We start from the raw sequence: 11,780 nt of genomic DNA, 5'->3' as shown, positions 1-11,780 counted from the left end.
TTTTTCACTCGCATTTCATTGGATCCTATCTCCTTTCCCGAGGCTTTGGAAGCCTTTCTTTCCAGGGTCGCAAGATTCCGTTTCCTTCCCGAAAGGAAATGAAATTTCCTTTCGGGAAGGGAAACGGAATCTTGCGATTTCAATGGGGACCAAGAGAGGAATCTTTGGTGCATGTCCCTGCACTTGATGACATGCCATGCCTTTTGATGGCTTGGACTTTGGGAAAGATTTTTTTCTTTTTTTTTTTCGTCTTTTGAAGCATCCATGCCATGGCTTTTAAATCTTCCCCTCCAAGTTGTCTCTTCCTTCTTGACTTTTTCCCCAGCTTTTGCAAGCTCTGTGAGCTTAGTTTTGGCATCTTTTGGTTTTTTGCACTGCTCTGATATCATCCCGGTCCATTTTCTTCTAGTCACTAAATTGCCCAAATTTCCCACTTTTCTTTTTTTTCTCCTCCAATTGCAATTCCTTTGATGAGATCTCCGTTCCAGCCTGTTTGTAAGTCCTTCTTTTCTCTTTTAGCCTTCAGTGGGGATCAATTTGGGCAAGCTTTGCTCATGTGCCTGCACTTACTGGCATATGGGGAAGATTTTTTTTTTTTGATTTTAGATTTTTTCAAGTGTTCATCCCATGTCCCTCATATCTTCCTCTCCAAGATTTCTCTTCTTCCTTGACATTTTCCCCGGCTTTTGCAACATCTGTGGGCTTCATTTTGGCATCTTTTGGTTTTTTGCACTGCTCTGATATCATCCCGGTCCATTTTCTTCTAGTCACTAAATTGCCCAAATTTCCCACTTTTCTTTTTTTTCTCCTCCAATTGCAATTCCTTTGATGATATCTCCATTCCAGCCTGTTTGTAAGTCCTTCTTTTCTCTTTTAGCCTTCAGCAGGGATCAATTTGGGCAAGCTTTGCTCATGTGCCTGCACTTACTGGCATATGGGGAAGAGTTTTTTTTTTTTTTTGATTTTAGATATTTTCAAGTGTTCATACCATGTCCCCCATATTTTCCCAAGTTGTGTCTTCCTCCTGGACTTTTTCCCCAGCTTTTGCAACATCTCTGAGCTTACTTTTGGCATCTTTTGGTGCTTTGCAATGCAGCTCTTTTCCTCACAGACCATTTCTGGAAGACACGACAAGTCCCCATTTTCTGGCTTTTTTGCCTCTTTTTTCACTCGCATTTCATTTGATCCTATCTCCTTTCCCGAGCCTTTGGAAGCCTTTCTTTCCAGGGTCGCAAGATTCCGTTTCCTTCCCGAAAGGAAATGAAATTTCCTTTCGGGAAGGGAAACGGAATCTTGCGATTTCAATGGGGATCAAGAGAGGAATCTTTGGTGCATGTCCCTGCACTTGATGACATGCCATGCCTTTGGATGGCTTGGACTTTGGGAAAGATTTTTTTCTTTTTTTTTTTCGTCTTTTGAAGCATCCATGCCATGTCTTTTAAATCTTCCCCTCCAAGTTGTCTCTTCCTTCTTGACTTTTTCCCCAGCTTTTGCAAGCTCTGTGAGCTTAGTTTTGGCATCTTTTGGTTTTTTGCACTGCTCTGATATCATCCCGGTCCATTTTCTTCTAGTCACTAAATTGCCCAAATTTCCCACTTTTCTTTTTTTTCTCCTCCAATTGCAATTCCTTTGATGATATCTCCGTTCCAGCCTGTTTGTAAGTCCTTCTTTTCTCTTTTAGCCTTCAGCGGGGATCAATTTGGGCAAGCTTTGCACATGTGCCTGCACTTACTGGCATATGGGGAAGATTTTTTTTTTTTGATTTTAGATTTTTTCAAGTGTTCATACCATGTCCCTCATATCTTCCTCTCCAGGATTTCTCTTCTTCCTTGACATTTTCCCCGGCTTTTGCAACATCTGTGGGCTTCATTTTGGCATCTTTTGGTTTTTTGCACTGCTCTGATATCATCCCGGTCCATTTTCTTCTAGTCACTAAATTGCCCAAATTTCCCACTTTTCTTTTTTTTCTCCTCCAATTGCAATTCCTTTGATGATATCTCCATTCCAGCCTGTTTCTAAGTCCTTCTTTTCTCTTTTAGCCTTCAGCAGGGATCAATTTGGGCAAGCTTTGCTCATGTGCCTGCACTTACTGGCATATGGGGAAGATTTTTTTTTTTTTTTTGATTTTAGATATTTTCAAGTGTTCCTACCATGTCCCCCATATTTTCCCAAGTTGTGTCTTCCTCCTGGACTTTTTCCCCAGCTTTTGCAACATCTCTGAGCTTACTTTTGGCATCTTTTGGTGCTTTGCAATGCAGCTCTTTTCCTCACAGACCATTTCTGGAAGACACGACAAGTCCCCATTTTCTGGCTTTTTTGCCGCTTTTTTCACTCGCATTTCATTTGATCCTATCTCCTTTCCCGAGGCTTTGGAAGCCTTTCTTTCCAGGGTCGCAAGATTCCGTTTCCTTCCCGAAAGGAAATGAAATTTCCTTTCGGGAAGGGAAACGGAATCTTGCGATTTCAATGGGGACCAAGAGAGGAATCTTTGGTGCATGTCCCTGCACTTGATGACATGCCATGCCTTTTGATGGCTTGGACTTTGGGAAAGATTTTTTTCTTTTTTTTTTTCGTCTTTTGAAGCATCCATGCCATGTCTTTTAAATCTTCCCCTCCAAGTTGTCTCTTCCTTCTTGACTTTTTCCCCAGCTTTTGCAAGCTCTGTGAGCTTAGTTTTGGCATCTTTTGGTTTTTTGCACTGCTCTGATATCATCCCGGTCCATTTTCTTCTAGTCACTAAATTGCCCAAATTTCCCACTTTTCTTTTTTTTCTCCTCCAATTGCAATTCCTTTGATGATATCTCCGTTCCAGCCTGTTTGTAAGTCCTTCTTTTCTCTTTTAGCCTTCAGCGGGGATCAATTTGGGCAAGCTTTGCACATGTGCCTGCACTTACTGGCATATGGGGAAGATTTTTTTTTTTTGATTTTAGATTTTTTCAAGTGTTCATCCCATGTCCCTCATATCTTCCTCTCCAAGATTTCTCTTCTTCCTTGACATTTTCCCCGGCTTTTGCAACATCTGTGGGCTTCATTTTGGCATCTTTTGGTTTTTTGCACTGCTCTGATATCATCCCGGTCCATTTTCTTCTAGTCACTAAATTGCCCAAATTTCCCACTTTTCTTTTTTTTCTCCTCCAATTGCAATTCCTTTGATGATATCTCCATTCCAGCCTGTTTGTAAGTCCTTCTTTTCTCTTTTAGCCTTCAGCAGGGATCAATTTGGGCAAGCTTTGCTCATGTGCCTGCACTTACTGGCATATGGGGAAGATTTTTTTTTTTTTTTTGATTTTAGATATTTTCAAGTGTTCATACCATGTCCCCCATATTTTCCCAAGTTGTGTCTTCCTCCTGGACTTTTTCCCCAGCTTTTGCAACATCTCTGAGCTTACTTTTGGCATCTTTTGGTGCTTTGCAATGCAGCTCTTTTCCTCACAGACCATTTCTGGAAGACACGACAAGTCCCCATTTTCTGGCTTTTTTGCCTCTTTTTTCACTCGCATTTCATTTGATCCTATCTCCTTTCCCGAGGCTTTGGAAGCCTTTCTTTCCAGGGTCGCAAGATTCCGTTTCCTTCCCGAAAGGAAATGAAATTTCCTTTCGGGAAGGGAAACGGAATCTTGCGATTTCAATGGGGATCAAGAGAGGAATCTTTGGTGCATGTCCCTGCACTTGATGACATGCCATGCCTTTGGATGGCTTGGACTTTGGGAAAGATTTTTTTCTTTTTTTTTTTCGTCTTTTGAAGCATCCATGCCATGTCTTTTAAATCTTCCCCTCCAAGTTGTCTCTTCCTTCTTGACTTTTTCCCCAGCTTTTGCAAGCTCTGTGAGCTTAGTTTTGGCATCTTTTGGTTTTTTGCACTGCTCTGATATCATCCCGGTCCATTTTCTTCTAGTCACTAAATTGCCCAAATTTCCCACTTTTCTTTTTTTTCTCCTCCAATTGCAATTCCTTTGATGATATCTCCGTTCCAGCCTGTTTGTAAGTCCTTCTTTTCTCTTTTAGCCTTCAGCGGGGATCAATTTCTGCAAGCTTTGCACATGTGCCTGCACTTACTGGCATATGGGGAAGATTTTTTTTTTTTGATTTTAGATTTTTTCCAGTGTTCATCCCATGTCCCTCATATCTTCCTCTCCAAGATTTCTCTTCTTCCTTGACATTTTCCCCGGCTTTTGCAACATCTGTGGGCTTCATTTTGGCATCTTTTGGTTTTTTGCACTGCTCTGATATCATCCCGGTCCATTTTCTTCTAGTCACTAAATTGCCCAAATTTCCCACTTTTCTTTTTTTTCTCCTCCAATTGCAATTCCTTTGATGATATCTCCGTTCCAGCCTGTTTGTAAGTCCTTCTTTTCTCTTTTAGCCTTCAGCAGGGATCAATTTGGGCAAGCTTTGCTCATGTGCCTGCACTTACTGGCATATGGGGAAGATTTTTTTTTTTTTGATTTTAGATTTTTTCAAGTGTTCATACCATGTCCCCCATATTTTCCCAAGTTGTGTCTTCCTCCTTGACTTTTTCCCCAGCTTTTGCAACATCTCTGAGCTTAGTTTTGGCATCTTTTGGTGCTTTGCAATGCAGCTCTTTTCCTCACAGACCATTTCTGGAAGACACGACAAGTCCCCATTTTCTGGCTTTTTTGCCTCTTTTTTCACTCGCATTTCATTGGATCCTATCTCCTTTCCCGAGGCTTTGGAAGCCTTTCTTGCCAGGGTCGCAAGATTCCGTTTCCTTCCCGAAAGGAAATGAAATTTCCTTTCGGGAAGGGAAACGGAATCTTGCGATTTCAATGGGGACCAAGAGAGGAATCTTTGGTGCATGTCCCTGCACTTGATGACATGCCATGCCTTTGGATGGCTTGGACTTTGGGAAAGATTTTTTTCTTTTTTTTTTTCTTCTTTTGAAGCATCCATGCCATGGCTTTTAAATCTTCCCCTCCAAGTTGTCTCTTCCTTCTTGACTTTTTTCCCAGCTTTTGCAAGCTCTGTGAGCTTAGTTTTGGCATCTTTTGGTTTTTTGCACTGCTCTGATATCATCCCGGTCCATTTTCTTCTAGTCACTAAATTGCCCAAATTTCCCACTTTTCTTTTTTTTCTCCTCCAATTGCAATTCCTTTGATGATATCTCCGTTCCAGCCTGTTTGTAAGTCCTTCTTTTCTCTTTTAGCCTTCAGCGGGGATCAATTTGGGCAAGCTTTGCACATGTGCCTGCACTTACTGGCATATGGGGAAGATTTTTTTTTTTTTATTTTAGATTTTTTCCAGTGTTCATCCCATGTCCCTCATATCTTCCTCTCCAAGATTTCTCTTCTTCCTTGACATTTTCCCCGGCTTTTGCAACATCTGTGGGCTTCATTTTGGCATCTTTTGGTTTTTTGCACTGCTCTGATATCATCCCGGTCCATTTTCTTCTAGTCACTAAATTGCCCAAATTTCCCACTTTTCTTTTTTTTCTCCTCCAATTGCAATTCCTTTGATGATATCTCCATTCCAGCCTGTTTGTAAGTCCTTCTTTTCTCTTTTAGCCTTCAGCAGGGATCAATTTGGGCAAGCTTTGCTCATGTGCCTGCACTTACTGGCATATGGGGAAGATTTTTTTTTTTTTTTTGATTTTAGATATTTTCAAGTGTTCATACCATGTCCCCCATATTTTCCCAAGTTGTGTCTTCCTCCTGGACTTTTTCCCCAGCTTTTGCAACATCTCTGAGCTTACTTTTGGCATCTTTTGGTGCTTTGCAATGCAGCTCTTTTCCTCACAGACCATTTCTGGAAGACACGACAAGTCCCCATTTTCTGGCTTTTTTGCCTCTTTTTTCACTCGCATTTCATTGGATCCTATCTCCTTTCCCGAGGCTTTGGAAGCCTTTCTTTCCAGGGTCGCAAGATTCCGTTTCCTTCCCGAAAGGAAATGGAATCTTGCGATTTCAATGGGGACCAAGAGAGGAATCTTTGGTGCATGTCCCTGCACTTGATGACATGCCATGCCTTTGGATGGCTTGGACTTTGGGAAAGATTTTTTTCTTTTTTTTTTTCGTCTTTTGAAGCATCCATGCCATGTCTTTTAAATCTTCCCCTCCAAGTTGTCTCTTCCTTCTTGACTTTTTCCCCAGCTTTTGCAAGCTCTGTGAGCTTAGTTTTGGCATCTTTTGGTTTTTTGCACTGCTCTGATATCATCCCGGTCCATTTTCTTCTAGTCACTAAATTGCCCAAATTTCCCACTTTTCTTTTTTTTCTCCTCCAATTGCAATTCCTTTGATGATATCTCCGTTCCAGCCTGTTTGTAAGTCCTTCTTTTCTCTTTTAGCCTTCAGCGGGGATCAATTTGGGCAAGCTTTGCACATGTGCCTGCACTTACTGGCATATGGGGAAGATTTTTTTTTTTTGATTTTAGATTTTTTCAAGTGTTCATCCCATGTCCCTCATATCTTCCTCTCCAAGATTTCTCTTCTTCCTTGACATTTTCCCCGGCTTTTGCAACATCTGTGGGCTTCATTTTGGCATCTTTTGGTTTTTTGCACTGCTCTGATATCATCCCGGTCCATTTTCTTCTAGTCACTAAATTGCCCAAATTTCCCACTTTTCTTTTTTTTCTCCTCCAATTGCAATTCCTTTGATGATATCTCCATTCCAGCCTGTTTGTAAGTCCTTCTTTTCTCTTTTAGCCTTCAGCAGGGATCAATTTGGGCAAGCTTTGCTCATGTGCCTGCACTTACTGGCATATGGGGAAGATTTTTTTTTTTTTTTGATTTTAGATATTTTCAAGTGTTCATACCATGTCCCCCATATTTTCCCAACTTGTGTCTTCCTCCTGGACTTTTTCCCCAGCTTTTGCAACATCTCTGAGCTTAGTTTTGGCATCTTTTGGTGCTTTGCAATGCAGCTCTTTTCCTCACAGACCATTTCTGGAAGACACGACAAGTCCCCATTTTCTGGCTTTTTTGCCTCTTTTTTCACTCGCATTTCATTTGATCCTATCTCCTTTCCCGAGGCTTTGGAAGCCTTTCTTTCCAGGGTCGCAAGATTCCGTTTCCTTCCCGAAAGGAAATGAAATTTCCTTTCGGGAAGGAAACGGAATCTTGCGATTTCAATGGGGACCAAGAGAGGAATCTTTGGTGCATGTCCCTGCACTTGATGACATGCCATGCCTTTGGATGGCTTGGACTTTGGGAAAGATTTTTTTCTTTTTTTTTTTCTTCTTTTGAAGCATCCATGCCATGGCTTTTAAATCTTCCCCTCCAAGTTGTCTCTTCCTTCTTGACTTTTTTCCCAGCTTTTGCAAGCTCTGTGAGCTTAGTTTTGGCATCTTTTGGTTTTTTGCACTGCTCTGATATCATCCCGGTCCATTTTCTTCTAGTCACTAAATTGCCCAAATTTCCCACTTTTCTTTTTTTTCTCCTCCAATTGCAATTCCTTTGATGATATCTCCGTTCCAGCCTGTTTGTAAGTCCTTCTTTTCTCTTTTAGCCTTCAGCGGGGATCAATTTGGGCAAGCTTTGCACATGTGCCTGCACTTACTGGCATATGGGGAAGATTTTTTTTTTTTGATTTTAGATTTTTTCCAGTGTTCATCCCATGTCCCTCATATCTTCCTCTCCAAGATTTCTCTTCTTCCTTGACATTTTCCCCGGCTTTTGCAACATCTGTGGGCTTCATTTTGGCATCTTTTGGTTTTTTGCACTGCTCTGATATCATCCCGCTCCATTTTCTTCTAGTCACTAAATTGCCCAAATTTCCCACTTTTCTTTTTTTTCTCCTCCAATTGCAATTCCTTTGATGATATCTCCATTCCAGCCTGTTTGTAAGTCCTTCTTTTCTCTTTTAGCCTTCAGCAGGGATCAATTTGGGCAAGCTTTGCTCATGTGCCTGCACTTACTGGCATATGGGGAAGATTTTTTTTTTTTTTTTGATTTTAGATTTTTTCAAGTGTTCATACCATGTCCCCCATATTTTCCCAAGTTGTGTCTTCCTCCTGGACTTTTTCCCCAGCTTTTGCAACATCTCTGAGCTTACTTTTGGCATCTTTTGGTGCTTTGCAATGCAGCTCTTTTCCTCACAGACCATTTCTGGAAGACACGACAAGTCCCCATTTTCTGGCTTTTTTGCCTCTTTTTTCACTCGCATTTCATTTGATCCTATCTCCTTTCCCGAGGCTTTGGAAGCCTTTCTTTCCAGGGTCGCAAGATTCCGTTTCCTTCCCGAAAGGAAATGGAATCTTGCGATTTCAATGGGGATCAAGAGAGGAATCTTTGGTGCATGTCCCTGCACTTGATGACATGCCATGCCTTTGGATGGCTTGGACTTTGGGAAAGATTTTTTTCTTTTTTTTTTTCGTCTTTTGAAGCATCCATGCCATGTCTTTTAAATCTTCCCCTCCAAGTTGTCTCTTCCTTCTTGACTTTTTCCCCAGCTTTTGCAAGCTCTGTGAGCTTAGTTTTGGCATCTTTTGGTTTTTTGCACTGCTCTGATATCATCCCGGTCCATTTTCTTCTAGTCACTAAATTGCCCAAATTTCCCACTTTTCTTTTTTTTCTCCTCCAATTGCAATTCCTTTGATGATATCTCCGTTCCAGCCTGTTTGTAAGTCCTTCTTTTCTCTTTTAGCCTTCAGCGGGGATCAATTTGGGCAAGCTTTGCACATGTGCCTGCACTTACTGGCATATGGGGAAGATTTTTTTTTTTTGATTTTAGATTTTTTCAAGTGTTCATCCCATGTCCCTCATATCTTCCTCTCCAAGATTTCTCTTCTTCCTTGACATTTTCCCCGGCTTTTGCAACATCTGTGGGCTTCATTTTGGCATCTTTTGGTTTTTTGCACTGCTCTGATATCATCCCGGTCCATTTTCTTCTAGTCACTAAATTGCCCAAATTTCCCACTTTTCTTTTTTTTCTCCTCCAATTGCAATTCCTTTGATGATATCTCCATTCCAGCCTGTTTGTAAGTCCTTCTTTTCTCTTTTAGCCTTCAGCAGGGATCAATTTGGGCAAGCTTTGCTCATGTGCCTGCACTTACTGGCATATGGGGAAGATTTTTTTTTTTTTTTTGATTTTAGATATTTTCAAGTGTTCCTACCATGTCCCCCATATTTTCCCAACTTGTGTCTTCCTCCTGGACTTTTTCCCCAGCTTTTGCAACATCTCTGAGCTTAGTTTTGGCATCTTTTGGTGCTTTGCAATGCAGCTCTTTTCCTCACAGACCATTTCTGGAAGACACGACAAGTCCCCATTTTCTGGCTTTTTTGCCTCTTTTTTCACTCGCATTTCATTTGATCCTATCTCCTTTCCCGAGGCTTTGGAAGCCTTTCTTTCCAGGGTCGCAAGATTCCGTTTCCTTCCCGAAAGGAAATGAAATTTCCTTTCGGGAAGGAAACGGAATCTTGCGATTTCAATGGGGACCAAGAGAGGAATCTTTGGTGCATGTCCCTGCACTTGATGACATGCCATGCCTTTGGATGGCTTGGACTTTGGGAAAGATTTTTTTCTTTTTTTTTTTCTTCTTTTGAAGCATCCATGCCATGGCTTTTAAATCTTCCCCTCCAAGTTGTCTCTTCCTTCTTGACTTTTTCCCCAGCTTTTGCAAGCTCTGTGAGCTTAGTTTTGGCATCTTTTGGTTTTTTGCACTGCTCTGATATCATCCCGGTCCATTTTCTTCTAGTCACTAAATTGCCCAAATTTCCCACTTTTCTTTTTTTTCTCCTCCAATTGCAATTCCTTTGATGATATCTCCGTTCCAGCCTGTTTGTAAGTCCTTCTTTTCTCTTTTAGCCTTCAGCGGGGATCAATTTGGGCAAGCTTTGCACATGTGCCTGCACTTACTGGCATATGGGGAAGATTTTTTTTTTTTGATTTTAGATTTTTTCCAGTGTTCATCCCATGTCCCTCATATCTTCCTCTCCAAGATTTCTCTTCTTCCTTGACATTTTCCCCGGCTTTTGCAACATCTGTGGGCTTCATTTTGGCATCTTTTGGTTTTTTGCACTGCTCTGATATCATCCCGGTCCATTTTCTTCTAGTCACTAAATATCCCAAATTTCCCACTTTTCTTTTTTTTCTCCTCCAATTGCAATTCCTTTGATGATATCTCCGTTCCAGCCTGTTTGTAAGTCCTTCTTTTCTCTTTTAGCCTTCAGCAGGGATCAATTTGGGCAAGCTTTGCTCATGTGCCTGCACTTACTGGCATATGGGGAAGATTTTTTTTTTTTTGATTTTAGATTTTTTCAAGTGTTCATACCATGTCCCCCATATTTTCCCAAGTTGTGTCTTCCTCCTTGACTTTTTCCCCAGCTTTTGCAACATCTCTGAGCTTACTTTTGGCATCTTTTGGTGCTTTGCAATGCAGCTCTTTTCCTCACAGACCATTTCTGGAAGACACGACAAGTCCCCATTTTCTGGCTTTTTTGCCTCTTTTTTCACTCGCATTTCATTGGATCCTATCTCCTTTCCCGAGGCTTTGGAAGCCTTTCTTGCCAGGGTCGCAAGATTCCGTTTCCTTCCCGAAAGGAAATGAAATTTCCTTTCGGGAAGGGAAACGGAATCTTGCGATTTCAATGGGGACCAAGAGAGGAATCTTTGGTGCATGTCCCTGCACTTGATGACATGCCATGCCTTTGGATGGCTTGGACTTTGGGAAAGATTTTTTTCTTTTTTTTTTTCTTCTTTTGAAGCATCCATGCCATGGCTTTTAAATCTTCCCCTCCAAGTTGTCTCTTCCTTCTTGACTTTTTTCCCAGCTTTTGCAAGCTCTGTGAGCTTAGTTTTGGCATCTTTTGGTTTTTTGCACTGCTCTGATATCATCCCGGTCCATTTTCTTCTAGTCACTAAATTGCCCAAATTTCCCACTTTTCTTTTTTTTCTCCTCCAATTGCAATTCCTTTGATGAGATCTCCGTTCCAGCCTGTTTGGAAGTCCTTCTTTTCTCTTTTAGCCTTCAGCGGGGATCAATTTGGGCAAGCTTTGCACATGTGCCTGCACTTACTGGCATATGGGGAAGATTTTTTTTTTTTGATTTTAGATTTTTTCCAGTGTTCATCCCATGTCCCTCATATCTTCCTCTCCAAGATTTCTCTTCTTCCTTGACATTTTCCCCGGCTTTTGCAACATCTGTGGGCTTCATTTTGGCATCTTTTGGTTTTTTGCACTGCTCTGATATCATCCCGGTCCATTTTCTTCTAGTCACTAAATTGCCCAAATTTCCCACTTTTCTTTTTTTTCTCCTCCAATTGCAATTCCTTTGATGATATCTCCATTCCAGCCTGTTTGTAAGTCCTTCTTTTCTCTTTTAGCCTTCAGCAGGGATCAATTTGGGCAAGCTTTGCTCATGTGCCTGCACTTACTGGCATCTGGGGAAGATTTTTTTTTTTTGATTTTAGATTTTTTCAAGTGTTCATACCATGTCCCCCATATTTTCCCAAGTTGTGTCTTCCTCCTTGACTTTTTCCCCAGCTTTTGCAACATCTCTGAGCTTACTTTTGGCATCTTTTGGTGCTTTGCAATGCAGCTCTTTTCCTCACAGACCATTTCTGGAAGACACGACAAGTCCCCATTTTCTGGCTTTTTTGCCTCTTTTTTCACTCGCATTTCATTGGATCCTATCTCCTTTCCCGAGGCTTTGGAAGCCTTTCTTTCCAGGGTCGCAAGATTCCGTTTCCTTCCCGAAAGGAAATGAAATTTCCTTTCGGGAAGGGAAACGGAATCTTGCGATTTCAATGGGGACCAAGAGAGGAATCTTTGGTGCATGTCCCTGCACTTGATGACATGCCATGCCTTTGGATGGCTTGGACTTTGGG

Source organism: Agelaius phoeniceus, chromosome 1 (genome assembly GCF_051311805.1).
Source record: "Agelaius phoeniceus isolate bAgePho1 chromosome 1, bAgePho1.hap1, whole genome shotgun sequence".
Taxonomy (NCBI): Eukaryota; Metazoa; Chordata; class Aves; order Passeriformes; family Icteridae; genus Agelaius; species Agelaius phoeniceus.
Note: the sequence above shows the minus strand (reverse complement) of the source record.